This window comes from Aplysia californica, unplaced genomic scaffold (genome assembly GCF_000002075.1).
Source record: "Aplysia californica isolate F4 #8 unplaced genomic scaffold, AplCal3.0 scaffold00151, whole genome shotgun sequence".
Classification (NCBI taxonomy): Eukaryota; Metazoa; Mollusca; class Gastropoda; order Aplysiida; family Aplysiidae; genus Aplysia; species Aplysia californica.
This window is the reverse complement of record NW_004797421.1, coordinates 739793-754376: the sequence shown is the minus strand read 5'-3', so window position 1 is coordinate 754376 and position 14584 is coordinate 739793. Positions and strand designations below refer to the sequence as shown.

At 37.8% G+C, this 14584-nt stretch overlaps 1 protein-coding gene and 1 long non-coding RNA gene across 15 annotated transcripts in view; one reads left to right on the top strand and one right to left on the bottom strand.

The window, feature by feature from the left end:
• Positions 1-441: 441 nt before the first annotated feature.
• LOC101850714 lies at positions 442-12620 on the bottom strand. The gene is made up of 3 exons (XR_001184788.2): positions 12482-12620; positions 4410-4546; positions 442-799 (listed from the first exon to the last, which is right to left on the bottom strand). It is a non-coding gene; the product is annotated as an uncharacterized LOC101850714 (long non-coding RNA).
• Positions 12621-13508: 888 nt separating this feature from the next.
• LOC101849536 (nuclear pore complex protein Nup98-Nup96) overlaps positions 13509-14584 on the top strand; it is a 44921-nt gene continuing 43845 nt past the window's right edge. For 4 of the 14 annotated variants that reach the window (XM_035969505.1, XM_035969508.1, XM_035969507.1 and 1 more), the window contains exon 1: positions 14035-14103. The gene's annotated coding sequence lies outside the window, so the exon portion shown is untranslated. Of the gene's footprint in view, positions 13851-14034; positions 14108-14584 lie in introns of those variants that run through there. The other 10 variants (XM_035969502.1, XM_035969503.1, XM_035969499.1 and 7 more) reach the window with 10 other exon arrangements.

Sequence of the window (14584 nt, the reverse complement as noted above, 5' to 3'; positions counted from 1 at the left end):
TGCTCTGATAGTTTCCCAGTAAAAGTTTTTAAGGCACCAGCAACATAATTGGGTCATATAAATGCTGAAGATCAGTGGTGTTAGTAGAGAATAACAAGGAAAGAAAGAGGAGGGAGATAACAATGATACATGTTTGATGGGAAAGAAGGAGCAAACTATATTAGAGCACCTGTCAACCACCCAACTGTATCATATTAAATACAGCCACTTTGCATTAAGCAAAATAGATTGAATAGAGCTACATTTGTCTCAAGGACTCAAAGCACACATAAGTCAAGGGGGCAGAAGGATTCATATTGACCAAATTATTTGTGTGTAAAGGATCAACAAATGTGTCAAAGGACTAAAAGAAAAAGCTTCATTTGTACACAACATGAACAACATTAACAAACACCCTACCCATTAAGTTGAAACAACAAAAATAAACAAGAGAAGCAAAGCTAAGTTACAAAAAAATTTATTGTGTCACAGAACAAGATAATGCCAAAAACATCACAAAGCTTCCAATTTGCATTCTACATCTTGCAAAGTACACAACACCCCAAAAGATTTCCCTCCTCCCACCCAATAGAACTGGTATGACCGCAGCATGTTATCCTCAGTGCAGACTTTAAGGTCCCACTTTCAGACTCCAGTGCATCTTTCCATCTCGTTGGTACACAACTCATTAACATCTCGACAAATCACAAAGACATGATAGTCCACAGTTGTAAAACGGGCAGTTTAACACACACATGCATTCAGATGAACTCGCTCTCTGTCCTATGTTCCTATTGGGCTACAGTTTCGCCAGGTGCCGCTGAGGATTGAAGAAAAGAAAAAAAATTTATTAATACAACAGTTTCTTAAAACTGGGAATACATGATAAAATTCAGCAAGTATTGAGTTTAAACTCATACTCATTATGAAAAAGCACAACAGCCCCACTCAGTAAGGACTCGGTAACGGCAACAGTGAAGAGAAGCAGATGAACTCCCTTGAGCCTTTTAAAACACACTAGCACAGTACATGCACAACCAAGACACACTAAAGACTTAATGCTTTGACAAAATGTTTATTACACCACAAAGTAAAAAAAAATCAGGACAACAGACAGGTACCACTGGAACCCCTCTAACTAACCACCAGTTGAGCCCCCATCCCCAAGTTGACTAGCCTAGACACTGGAACTGGAAACAGTGAGTCACAATGTCAAAACCAGACTTGACAACACAGGCAAGTGCCCATGAACTACATGTAGGCTACTTTTAAAACTCACTCTTACAGACATCCATGTGCAAGATAAACAGCTGAGCCAAAACATTTGCATAATTATAACCATATATAAGTGTAAATCCTCATATTCTATCTCACTCAGAAGAAGGAGTTTATCCTATTTTTAATTTAATTTGATTGTTTTTTTTAAGAGTTGAAATTTGGCAGCATAAAAAAAATTGTTCGTTTAGAATATTAGAAGTAGGCTACTTGAAGACACTCTACTAAGAGCAAAAAAAAAAGACTGTCTACTAAGACCAAAAAAAATAAATTTTTTAAAATGGCAAATTATCAAGACAGTAAAATCATGTTAGAACAATGGACACATTCACATTTCATGCTCCATCAACATTCATGTTACCGGTACAAGACTACACGCCCTACCCAATAAGTATGTAATTTTCCCTCTACTTTCATCATGTATCCAATTTTCAAATGACAATACAAGATAATATTGTAAAGTCACCATAACTTTCAGTCAATAAAAGAAAACCTAGATGCATCCGGCCACAAGTGGGCAATTTCCTGTTCATCTGTCCAGCATTTCAAGTTAGCCATTAGCCCCCCCCCCCCCAAAAAAAAATAATTTTTTTTTAAAATTATAGATGTTTTTACATCCCAATCAACAGTTTAAATCATTTAGGAAGCCGGCTTTGACCATGCCTGTCCATAAAAACTTTCCCCACACAGGAATTGAACTTCGGTCTCTTGTGTACAATGATAAAGCACCCAACTGCTACACCAAAGATGCCAGCACTTATGGTTTAATAATTGTTTTGAAATAGAAAACTTTAAAAAATGTTTTAAAATAACAATATAAAGAATACAGAATAGTCTGAAATGAAAGATAAAAACAACGGACTGAACAATACAATATAAAAAGAAGTCAAAACAATTATAATAGAACTAGTTCAAGCATAGTGCACAAACGGCTTATAATACATTATTTATACATTCCCTTAGAAAAGTTATTTATAACAAATTTTCAAGTCAATAAAAAGTTCGACCAAAGTACAAGATTTCATCAGCAATAGAACTCCACACTGAAAACATTGTTAGGACACCTTCCGAATATGCCTTAATTATTGGCATAAAAAAGAAAGAAAAAAAAAAAGAAGTCAGGCGCTTAGTGTTTGTACATCACTAGAAGTTAACACTACAGCAACTTAAACCGAACAGAAACACAAAACAAAAAGGAAGAAATTAAAAGAAAAATTACCCCGCACAATACAATTTTGAGGTGAAAATGCAGTCAACTTGTGCCTAAATTCTGAGCCTGTTCAGAAGATTGGATTTGGAAGGCATATTCATAATGGCATAAGCCATTATTGATGAACGTGACGACGTTCAGATCCATAAAATATATATATATAGCACACAGATAAGGCAGCTATGTTTTTTTTTTTAAAAGCCTGCTTGAAAAAGAATCCTCTTTTCTCTACCAAAGTGAACTGACAGCATCAAACTTAACATTTAGAAGCCTCACATGGTCATTAGGCAACACAAGAAAGAAAATAATTTTCTTCTGCGAAACAAGCCCCCCAAAAAGTCTGTATAAACAGGCTACTTCAACTTCAACCATAATTAACACAAGAATTTCCCCTCTACTTTTATCTTTTCAACTCTAGTTGCCAACAACACATAAACTGAAACCATTTCTGAACAGTTCAGACTTTTTCTTTCAATACAGGTTCCACAAGTTGACAGCCAAAATTTTATCCCCCCCCCCCCCCAATAAAAACTCCACCCTAATCAAGAAGAAAAGAAAAGTTTCAACTGCAGAGTAAGATGACAAGCACAAAAAAATCTATTGTATCACTCAGTAGCAGCATTCCATGGATTACCATGATTATTTAGCTTGTGGGAGCCTTCCCATCTGAAATACAATGTTAAGTTATGACAAAATATCCTTCTGTAAACATTGTGTAATAAAGCTCAGTCAATACTGGAGACATACAAGAACCAATAGAAACATATAATAATATTAGAAATCCATTTTGCATCCCATATCTGCAAAACTTGGATATTTACAGGTGATTTATTTTTCCTTCTCTTAACCAATACAATAAATGTAATACAGGCTAGCTTCCACTCATGATAGTCAACAGATTTTCAAGTTCCTAATTTTCTTAAAAAGTATACATTCTTTGTATTTAATCACACTAACACTGCATATGCATAAACAATTTGTACATACGAAGTAAATGTTGGCTTCAGTGAGTGAAGATCTAATAGAACATGACACTGATAGCAAATTTCATTTACAGAAGTTGCTGTAATAATATTATTAGAAGAGGTGAGACAGAGAGTGGGCATGGTATGAGTACGAGTGTAAGCCAATGACCCTTTGTTAGCTGAGTACAACAGCTTAAGGTATGTCAAGGACTCAGAAGAGTTCAGTAGTATATATATGTAGCCTAGTAGCCTGCACACTTCAGCTGTATCTGAGAAATCTGCGGATTGCCGTTGATCCAAGCAAAGGTGGATGAAAATTAGTGACAAAAATTACAATCTGCAAAATGTACGGGATTCAGAGCTCAACTTTAATTTTTTTTTTTATAATGTGGAGAAAACTGAGAATAGCCTAGAGTGGAACCAGAGGAAAAGGGATAGGCCTGGACCAGCTGAGTTTGTACTAGTGGAACAAACTGTGTCAATGGATTCAACAGGCTCAGGCCATGGATCATAATTTAGGAGAAATTTTGACGCAACGGTCCACCTTTGTTTACCTCCCTTGATATCCATGCATGGCAAAATTTTAATATAATGAAAAGGAAAAATTTCCACGTCTCACCAATTTCACTGTAAGCGTGCTAGACTCTCACCTCCTTAACATCCTTCCTTTTGATTTTCTCGCCTTTCAACACCCACATTATAAAACAGAATGACAATGAAACAAGACTGCTGAAATCTTTTCCTTTTTAAACAGTCATTATTCCCTTCAAAAGGAATGAAGGAAAGGGCACAACATATTTCTTTAAATAAGAAGTTTTCTTTATAATAATTATAAGTCACCTACTCCAACAAAGATGTAAAACATAAACCATTGTAAATTGAGGAGAAAAGCCCCCGAGAGATGTGGGTTAAAAACTGTAGTCACAAGTAAAGCATACCTTTTTAACAACAATAGAGAGAAAAACAGACAGACTACTCACCAACTTTTGACACTTTGCCTGCTTCCCATTTACTCGTCTTGATGAGGCTCTGGTCACGTCCAAAGACCGCAGTTTTTTGGGGTTCCTTCAAGGCATTCCTCACTACCCTCGCACAGATGCTTGAGTAGTTGATGTAGCTGCAGAATGGAAATAAATTTGTAAGCTAAAAAGCCTTCCTTTGACAGAGTGTCTTGCTGCAAGGCCCACCCACGAAACTCTTTTCTCCACTATGCTGTGGCATAAACCGGAATCACATACCCGTAAATCACAAACTATTGCCCACAAGAAATTCAAGGTGCAAAACATGTCACATTTTAGCAACCCTATGCCAATTTCATGATTGCCTTGGTAAATATAATAAATACAGGGGGGCATGTCCCCCCCCCATATTGTTATTAAGTCAGGGGGGCATGACCCCCCCCCCCCCGTTAAAAACGAGGCAAATTTTACTGCTCATTTTGTACAGAAAAATAGCAGCACATCTCTTGCTTTCTTTTGGATAAAAAAAACATCGATACTCAGTGCAGTATAATATGAATATCTCGAATTCGTCGGGACCGGCCTCAGTATTCGAGGAATACGTGAACAGTATTATGCAGTTTTAAACAATAGATTGATTACCTCTCTTCAGATGTCAGCGAGCGAAACGTGACAACGTGTTTTTGGGCAGCCCTACCCAACCTCTCCCACCAAGCGCGCAGTCCTTTGCGAAGAGGCGAGGGAAGGCTGATCGCGTGATGCATAACCCTTCCTCTCGCCCGCTCCACACAAGCCTAGCTAGGCACGCATGTCGAGCAGCGTGCTAAAAATAGCAATTAGCTGTTCCTGTGGAGGGGGGAAGGTGGTAGTTTACCGACCATGCCTTTTGCCGTTTATTACTATTCTTTTGTCTGAAGTGCACATCAAGGGACATTGACTTCAGACGTCTATGGCGGCATAATTTTTTCGACTATTCTGTGTTTGAGTGTGACAGTTTGAGCTTCATGTAATTTTCTTACAAAGATAAAGAAAAAAACAACAACAAAACGGGACCGCAGGCACAGTTCGACGGATGCGCGATTTCGAGTCTTTTGTGTTCAACCTAGCTGTTTATACTGTATTTAAGTCAGTAACAATACCACAGCTTTTTTAAAGATGGGTACTGCTAACCTATAAACAGCACAGGTACAAAGATCAATAATCCAAAAGTAAAATGCTTTTATCTTTTTTAAAATTGGACAAAATATAAAAAAGTTATGGCAATATACATGTCGGAAACTGAGGGTACTTTGGACAAAATTCCTATATATATAGGAATAAAAAAGAAGGACAAACAGCACCACAATATTGAAAACCGACATTATAAACCAGATAACTTTCACATTTACAAATGGAATGAGCTGAAAATTAGTGAGTCTATATTTTGGGGGGCAACAAAATAGAAAATGGAAGAGTCAAATTTGTAATCTCAATACTCTGTTAAATATATATATATATATGCAAATAAAATATTTAAATATGCAAATGAAATAGAAAAATAAGCCAATATATGGCTTTATAAGACACATCTGTCCATTCTGTTACATGTGGAGGTATAAAAATCTGTGTTTGCATAGAGATGAAATAGAAAATGTGACAAATAAGGTTTAAAATGTTTGATTGATTATGCACTCATTTGAATACGCATAATCAATTAACCAAATTGTAACTCGTAACAGCTCAAAAAGTGGAAAACTATCAGGCTAATAAATAATATTAAGTTCAATTTTTTTTAAAGAAATGTGTTAACTCCCAGCAGTTTTGCCTTTTTTGAGAAATGTGTTAACTCCCAGCAGTTTTGCCTTTTTTGGCTTTTTCATTTACGCTTCGGGGGTCCTCCATACCCTCAAGCCTCATGCAACAATGTATCTACTCCAGAGAGACATTTTATATACCAATGAAAAGGGAATTGGATGGTCTTTCAGACCCAGCCAATAGATTTCATTTTTGTCAGACTGTTTTGAAGTTTGACCTTTTTTTTCTTGTGACTAAAAATAGAAACAGAAATCTCACCTTTCCAACAGTCACAAAGAAAAGAAAAAAAAGTGTTTGAGAATTTTGAGTTAACAATTATTTCAAGGAAAAGTGCATTCAGTTCTGCATTATATTATGTGTCAAAGACACACACCATTCTGTTGGATAATAAAGAATAGAGAGCCATTCTAGTACATTCTACAATTCCAAGTTATTGCCCTTGAATCTGGACATTTCATATCATGGACTTTTTGCTCTCAGGCCTCCTGCAATAATCTATCTGTTCCAGATAGACATATCATATATCAATAGAAAGGGAATTAGATGGTCTTTCAGACCAAGCCAATAGATTTCATATTTGTCACGCTTTCTTGAGGCGTGACATATTTTTTGTGTTACTAAAAATAGATGCAAAAACAGAAATTGGACTGCCCCTACAATCACAAAGCAGAAAAATTTTATTTTACAATTTAGAGTTTACATTAATTTGATGAGAAAGTACATTCAATTCTGTATGTAATGTGTAAAAGACAACTCATTCTGTTGAAAAATAAAGAAATGAGGGCCATTCTTGTGCATTCTACAAATTCTCGGTTATTGCCCTTGAAACAGTACATTCAGAGCAAGACTTTTATTTATAATAAAACCATCAATTTTAATACCTATTTTATACCTTTTAGTCTATTTAGTCATTTTTATTTGATAAAAAATACCTTACAAAATCTTTCTTTATAAAAGTAAATTATGTATTTTATGGGTGAAATACCAAATCATCAGCCATTGTATATATTTATATGATATGGTACTGCATGAACTGCTGAGAGTTAAACTTACCATTGAAACTATACCCAGCGGCAATAGAAACTTTCCACTTTGTTTTTTTGCAACTGCACCCTCGTTCACGTGAGTAAGTGAGCGAAATTTCTCACATCACTCACCATGTACCCAACGATGACTCCGTGCTGATCTTTTTCTGGAACAAAATATTAACCACGCGGTCACTTGACCTACATGCAAACTATCATGTTTTGGGACTTGAGTTCTTCCGAAATTATGAAATGGTCTAATTTGTGTTTAGATCAACACATTATCATCAGCCACTTTAGGACTAAAAAAAAGTTACATACATACACCTTCCAGGCGGTTTTTGTAGACATAAATTGCAGTACAAGATGCCAAGGGCCCCTGGGAGCGCTGTTGGGCAATTTGCATACTCCAAGCTGTACTATCGGCCTATAGAGTGGTGCGGATGCTTCATTGCTCCCATTCATAAGTGTCCGCACATTATTTCCGACAAAAAAGCTGAGAATAAATGTGTCAGCTGCCATTGTTTTTATTTCATACAAGACGACAAGAAGTTTATCTCTACCCATGTATTTACAGTTTTGTGTTGTTTTTTAAATCTCATTTTTCGGTTGTACGCAGGCGGCCACAGACACAGCATAATTCATGAACAACCGCAGAGTATCTTTCTCTTGTTGAATGGTTAACCAAGAGCCAACATTGAGTGAACTTTGTCAAAAAATGAAAAAGTGCATCTTTCTTCTCTCATAACTTGACTACTACTACCAGCGTAGATTTAAGATTACGTATGGTAACAGACATGACATTCATAGTCAGTAGGGGGTTTCACGCTCGTCTGGCGAACGGCAATTTCTGCGAAAATCCCAGGTTTTTTCTTTCTCGGCCCGGCTCATAACTTTATTAGCACTTGGCCTAGCATCATAAAACCAACATGAAACGAGAGGTCTATGAGTGCTTTTTGTTTCCATGTTAGTTTCAATGGGGAGAGAAATGCATAACATTATAGATTTTTAAGTTAAAACTACAAGGGTCATGCGTGGCATGCAAATTTTGACAAATTTAAAGCGTAGCATGTTTCGGACAGTTTATTCCAGCGGAATTTTTCACCATTAATTGTTGTAGGTGGCTGTAGAAATCATGCGATTCTATAGTAGAATTGGACGCTGAAGAGCTTACAACCCACCCGAAGTTTTTACGACGCTTCCGTAAAAAGTTATGGTAAAATAAATATTTTATCTTCCAATTTTTTAAAAATTAACGTAGAAAAATGCCCCCGGGGCACGTTATATTGATAGATATATCATTTAGCTCTCTGGAAATGTCATTTTTGTTAAAAATGGTTAAAGCTTTGTAGGAGAAAATCGAACTTTACTGCACTACCCCAGTTCACTTCGTAAGGTAAAAAAAATAAAAAAAATTCATCCACAGAGCCAGAAGTCAGGGGCAAGTAACAGAGGATTTTTAATGTAACTCATGTAAACAAACACTGCCGTCAATGGTACGACTAGTTCTGGTAGTACAAGAGTGACCGACATTATCATCAACGGCCAAAGATACTTTTTAATATTTGAATACTGAATATAAGAAAGTTGAAACTAAAACAAAACTTTCAAAGGACATTGAAAAATGTGGTGGGCTTTGGTCCTCCTCCAAAGTGATGAAAACAGTGAATTCGTATCAATCCAAGAAGGAAAAAGTTGATTGAAGAAGTGCAGGTCAAGTACTAGAAAATCTGTAGTGGGAGGGGTCAGGTCAAAGGCGTTTACCCAGAATTCTGTGTGCATTACACAATAGCCAATGGGTGCAGAATTAGAAAGAAATTGAAAAATCTTGATGATAAATTCACCTGGCAACAAGGCAAGGTGAAATAATTAGTATTTAGCTCCTCAGAAGATGGATATTATTGTTGCTCTTTCCAAGTTCAGTGGCTCAGAAGCCCATGTTACTTGAACTTCAGTTGTGAAAAGAGAAAAAAATGGAATCTTTTTGTTGACTTAGAAAATTGCTGATCTAGTAATTGGTACTACGGCTTGGTACCGTAGGGAGTTTACTTATTATGTATGTACTACCTTTTTTTGAGGGTTTTTTAAATATTAATTAAATGTAGGTGATATTACACCCCCTTCCTGTCCGTTAGAGCCAACCTGTAGAAAGACAGATACTAGATAACAATTTTCTCCCATCTTGGGAATCAACGCTAGGTCTCCTGCATGCGACAGCGAAGCTCTTAACCGCTACACCACAGACGCTGGTTCTCTTCCCCTGTATCCATCTGATCTTTGGTTGTATGCTCTCTCACTGGATGCATCACTTTTAGCTGATCTAAAGAATGTATACTTTTGCTCAAGACTGTTGACATTTTTATGGAAATAGACCCAAAATCACTATAGTCAGGCACGAATAATTCAAATACATCGGGGATTGACAAATATCTTCGACACCATAATTTGGCTTAAAGGCTAATGGTGCTGAAAAATTTAAGAGATATCAGTCGGGGAATGGCAGTTTGTACGAGCTATTTATGATTTTCAGTTTTCTATGCTTGAGTTGTCCGTGCCCAGCTACGTTCTTTTTTTCGAGGTGAAATATGATTTTTTAAAAAATAAAATGGATTTATACTTGTTTTTTTACAGTTCGTTAGGTGTGCCCCGTCATGCTGATTAAGAAAATATATACTTTTGTACACTTTTAACTTAAAATATTAGTGTTACGTCACTTTTATGTCAAAATCTATGGCGGGTTTCGTCAACGGCGGACATATTGGTGGCCATATTTGGTCACATGACTTTGCACATTACGTAACACACTGTTTATCATGTAGGCCATTACATAACCTTTCTGGAAATGTATGATTGTCATGTTTTGCAAATGTTTTCTTGGAATGTAGAAAAACTGTCGCTAAGTTGTCTTTCTCATGCCTCATTTGGCACATTTTGGTGCCATCCTCTTGTCTATAAGTAAGTAAGTAATTATCCCCGAAAAATGCCCTAATTCACAACAAAAAACTTGCATAACTTTTGAACCGTTTATCCAATCTTCAAGCTGTCCCCCCCCCCTTTAGCTCTATCTAGCGACATGTATCTTGGTCTAATTAATGGTCTTTAAATTTTTGCATGAAACCCCCTATAGTCAGTTTAAGACAGCGCTGAGAAAACCAAACTGATGTCTAACAGCAACAAGAATATCACAGTGGACATCCAGGTCAACAACCAGAGGCTTGAGACAGTACGCACCTCCAAATACCTGGGTGCAATAGTGACAGACCAATGATCAAAACCAGAAATAATCTCCAGAATAGCGCAAACTTCAGCAGCAATGACCAAGTTGAAAACCATCTGGAAAGACGGAAATATCACCATCAGATCAAAGATCAGACTGATGCGTTCCCTGGTCATGTCAGTATTTTTGTCTGCATGAGAATCCTGGACCTTGAAAGAAGGATCAAAGAGGTGGAGATGAGATGCTTACGAAAGATCCTTGGTATCTGAAATAAAGACCACATCACAAATGACGAAGTTACACAACGGATCAAAAATGAAATTGGACCATATGCTGACCTTCTCATTCTGGTCAGGAAACGAAAACTGCATTGGTATGGACACATCACCCGTTCATCCGGCCTTGCCAAGATGATCCTGCAAGGCAGCGTCCAGGGAAAAAGGAGCAGAGAGGCAGACTGAAGAAGAGTTGGGAGGACAACATAAAAAAATGGACAGGCCTGGATCTAAAAGACACTCTCAGAAAAGCTGAAGACCAGAAGGACAGGAGGAAGCCGGAGGCCAAATCTTCAGAAGCGCCCCGACGAACATCCAGTCTACGGGATAGGTGAAGGTGAAGAAGACGGTATTCATTGCGAAAACACACGTGTCCAAGCCCGCTCGCTGTACACCAACAGTAAATGCTGATTGACCCCGGTGGCCCGCCCGGAACGTCTGACGTAATGGGTTACTGATAAGATTCCCATCTCGGCACAAGACGCAAGACAAGAGTTCAGTTTGTAAGTAAAAAGTTCTACACACAGAGATCTCAAATTTTAGTTTTTACAGCAATAAAGAAGACAAGTGGGGCGCCTGTCTGGTCTGCGACCGATCCGCAGCTCCGCATAGTTTTGAACTACAGAGAAAAATCGCACCAAACAAATCTCTGGTACTTAAAAAGAAAAGATTCAGCATTGTACGCTCACATGTCATTAGTTTGACCTTTCCTCTGATTTGTTGCAGTTTCATTCATTCGCCCCAACATTCCCTTCGCCAACTCTCTCTCTCTCTCTCTCTCCCTCCCTCTCTTTGATTTCTTTTTTTATTGACACTTTACAACAACGTGGGTGCAGACGTGAGCAAATTTCAAATTTTGGTTCACCCACCGCCACTGGATACCCCACAATCGTATTCAGACATTATAAACATTCTCCTTATAATAATTCCTAACGTCAGGAGCTTTGTTTTAAAATTGAACTGGCCGTTTTCCTCCAGTATTTTTGCAAAGTCCAGATGAAAATGCACATATCTACGTACGGTCCCTTAACTCCAAACCAGCGCAAGTTGGGCGTACGGTCCCCTAGCGCCAAACAATATGGGGGCGTACGGTCCCCTAGTGCCAAGCGCTATTGGGGCGTATGGTCCCCTAACAATAGCCTTGCCGTAAAAACGCAGGAGGATTAGATCTAGATCTACCACCACCCCCCCCCTCCTGCATTTTTAATCACTAATAATATATTTTTTTAAAAACAAAACAACTTCAAAGCAACTCTACAAATTAGGCCTATAATTTATGGGACTGTTGGTCCGTCGGGAGGAGGAGAAGAGAAAAAAACAACTGTCTGGGACCAGGATCGAACCGTTCCAAAAATCATTGCACGACTTCCAACGCAGACGCGCTGTCTATTCAGCCATTAAAACTTCCGTGAGAAAGATGTAGATTAAGCATACGAGCCTTGCCTTAATATACATAGACACTTCCATCTTTGGTGCCTTGCGGTTGGCTATACTTAGATGTAGTCACGTGATCGGAGGGGTATCCTGGTCTGACGTCAAACAAGATGGGCGCCTTACCTAAAAATAGTTTGCGTCTTTCTACGTTTAATCGCATGTCGGCTAGCCTAGCAGTCTAGCCGTCATTAAAAAGTAGAGATCTACGGCTAGCCTCTTCCCTTTCAAAAAGAAAAATAGAGAGATCTAGAATCTAGATTAGATATCTAGATCTAGGCCTACATTCTAGATCTAGAATCTAGATTCTAGATCTACCCCACAAGCAAACATAACAATTGGAAAGCATACTTCAGACCAACTTGTCTCCAGAATGCAGTCATTTTGTACGAAATTTCTTCACGGGGTACTTTCGACTCTTACACTCGTTGCGAGGGCACCTTCACAGGAAGAGAAAATGTGAATGAGGTGAAAGAAACGCAACCGGAAGCTGTGATCAGAATACAATTTTTATAAAACTATAACCGATTCTTGATACTGAAAGAAACAATTAGATTGAGAGCAAATTCGAGACAGGTGTTAGATCACCGTACACATACTAGATCTACATTATTATTGTATTGTTGAACGGTGATGATGATGATGATGATGATGATGATAAAAGTTAATAACCAGAAATTTTGGGAATTTTTATTCATTCTTCTATCTGAAAATTAATATATTATATAAGACTCTCCCTATACCCATTCTGCTTTTCAAATAACGATGGTGATGATGATGATGATGATGATGATGATGATGATGGCCTCCCCCTCCTCCCAAGTCTCGAAAAAATTTTTTTTTAAAAATCCGATGTGCCTGTGACAGTCTCATCTTTCCTCTGCTTTAAAAAAAAAAAAGACATAAAACCTATCTAAACGTGCAGTTTTCGCTCTTCTGAGTGAATTTATACAGCCTTTCTTTTCATTCAGTGGTGAAACGATGATCATTGGACAACCTTTGCAAATATTATTGCACTATTTGATAACTATTTTTGCAAGGTCTCTAGTCAGTCTGTAAGATGATTTTAAAGACAGGACCCCAAGACTACGTCTATCTCTGATAGGAGTAGTGGTCCAATATATTTAGCTGGACTACCGGCCTTGCCTGCCTGTTTTTAATTAATTAAAGGGACGTGGGAGTGGGTGGCTACTCTTGCTCAACAAAATGGGAGCAGTCAAAATAACGGTCATGGCTCATAAAAGAAAAGACATCATAAAGAGTTCAAAGTTTAAAAATCTTTCGTCGTCGTCATCGCTCGCTGTCACAGAATCAATTACCTTTTTGTTTCCGTTTCACTAGTTTCAGTTTCAGTTTCAGTAGTGAGAAATGTGTTGGGATCTCTCTTCTCAGATTTACGTCTCACTTGGCTTGGGTGTGGACTCGCTCGACACTGAACTTGGACTGTCTGTGCCAGAAAAGACTATTATAGGCCTAGATTCCCTCGTGAAAAGCGATGTCCATTGTTTGTGTATGATTTGTGGATTGAAATTCGAGGAGGACTTTTGATATCAACTTTGTTAATTATTTCGATTAAGTAAGGGAGACTTTGGAACACACCAATTCAATCCCCGCTGAACTATTGGTTGCTCGTAATCTGTCTGCCCCGCTCAATATCAGTCGTAAGATGCACTGATCTATTATGAGCTACGAGGCTTGAAATAAGTTGAAAGACAAAAAAGTGACTTTCCATGAAATTGTTGTTTTTTTGATCTATTGAAAGTTTGATGTCTTCTACTTCATTTAATAACCTAGTAGTGTTGATAGAGGCGTTAAACCCATACCATTTTCACATTTCACTACTTCATTTAAGATAAAAATAAACAACTATAATCGACTATCTATAAGTATTTTATTTTGATTTATTTTAGAGATGTGAGTGGTTTGTTGTGAGCTTGGGTGACGGGATAAAGGACTCTGGACCTTGCAAGAGTGTAGGTGTGATATTATTTTTAGAACCAATACCTCATGGCCACCTTTGCTTCAACCAAAGATCGTGTATAGTAGAGAATTTTTGCTTCAAAGTTCTTCATTCGCAACTATTTTTGGATTTTGACCCCTTTTCGAGCATGATTTGTTAGAAATGTAAACAACTTTGATTGGTAAAACGGAGTAAAAACGGTATCTTCTGGCTCACTTTCAAGCTTGTTTACCTAAACAGCTGACGGGCGTGCCCTAGCTGCTAGCTGTTATCGTCTGTTGATCTTTCAGTTTTACACCTGGATTGACTTTAAAAATCCGTTTTTATTGTGTTTTAGTGCTTTTAAAAGATTAATTAACCTTCCCTTAAATCTCTCAAAGCGGACTCCGAGGCCACCGGGCGGTCTATGTGCATGCTGTGTGTATGTGTGTTGGTGTGTTTGTATGTGTGTGTGTGTGTGTGTGTGTGTGTGTGTGTGTGTGTGTGTGTAAGTG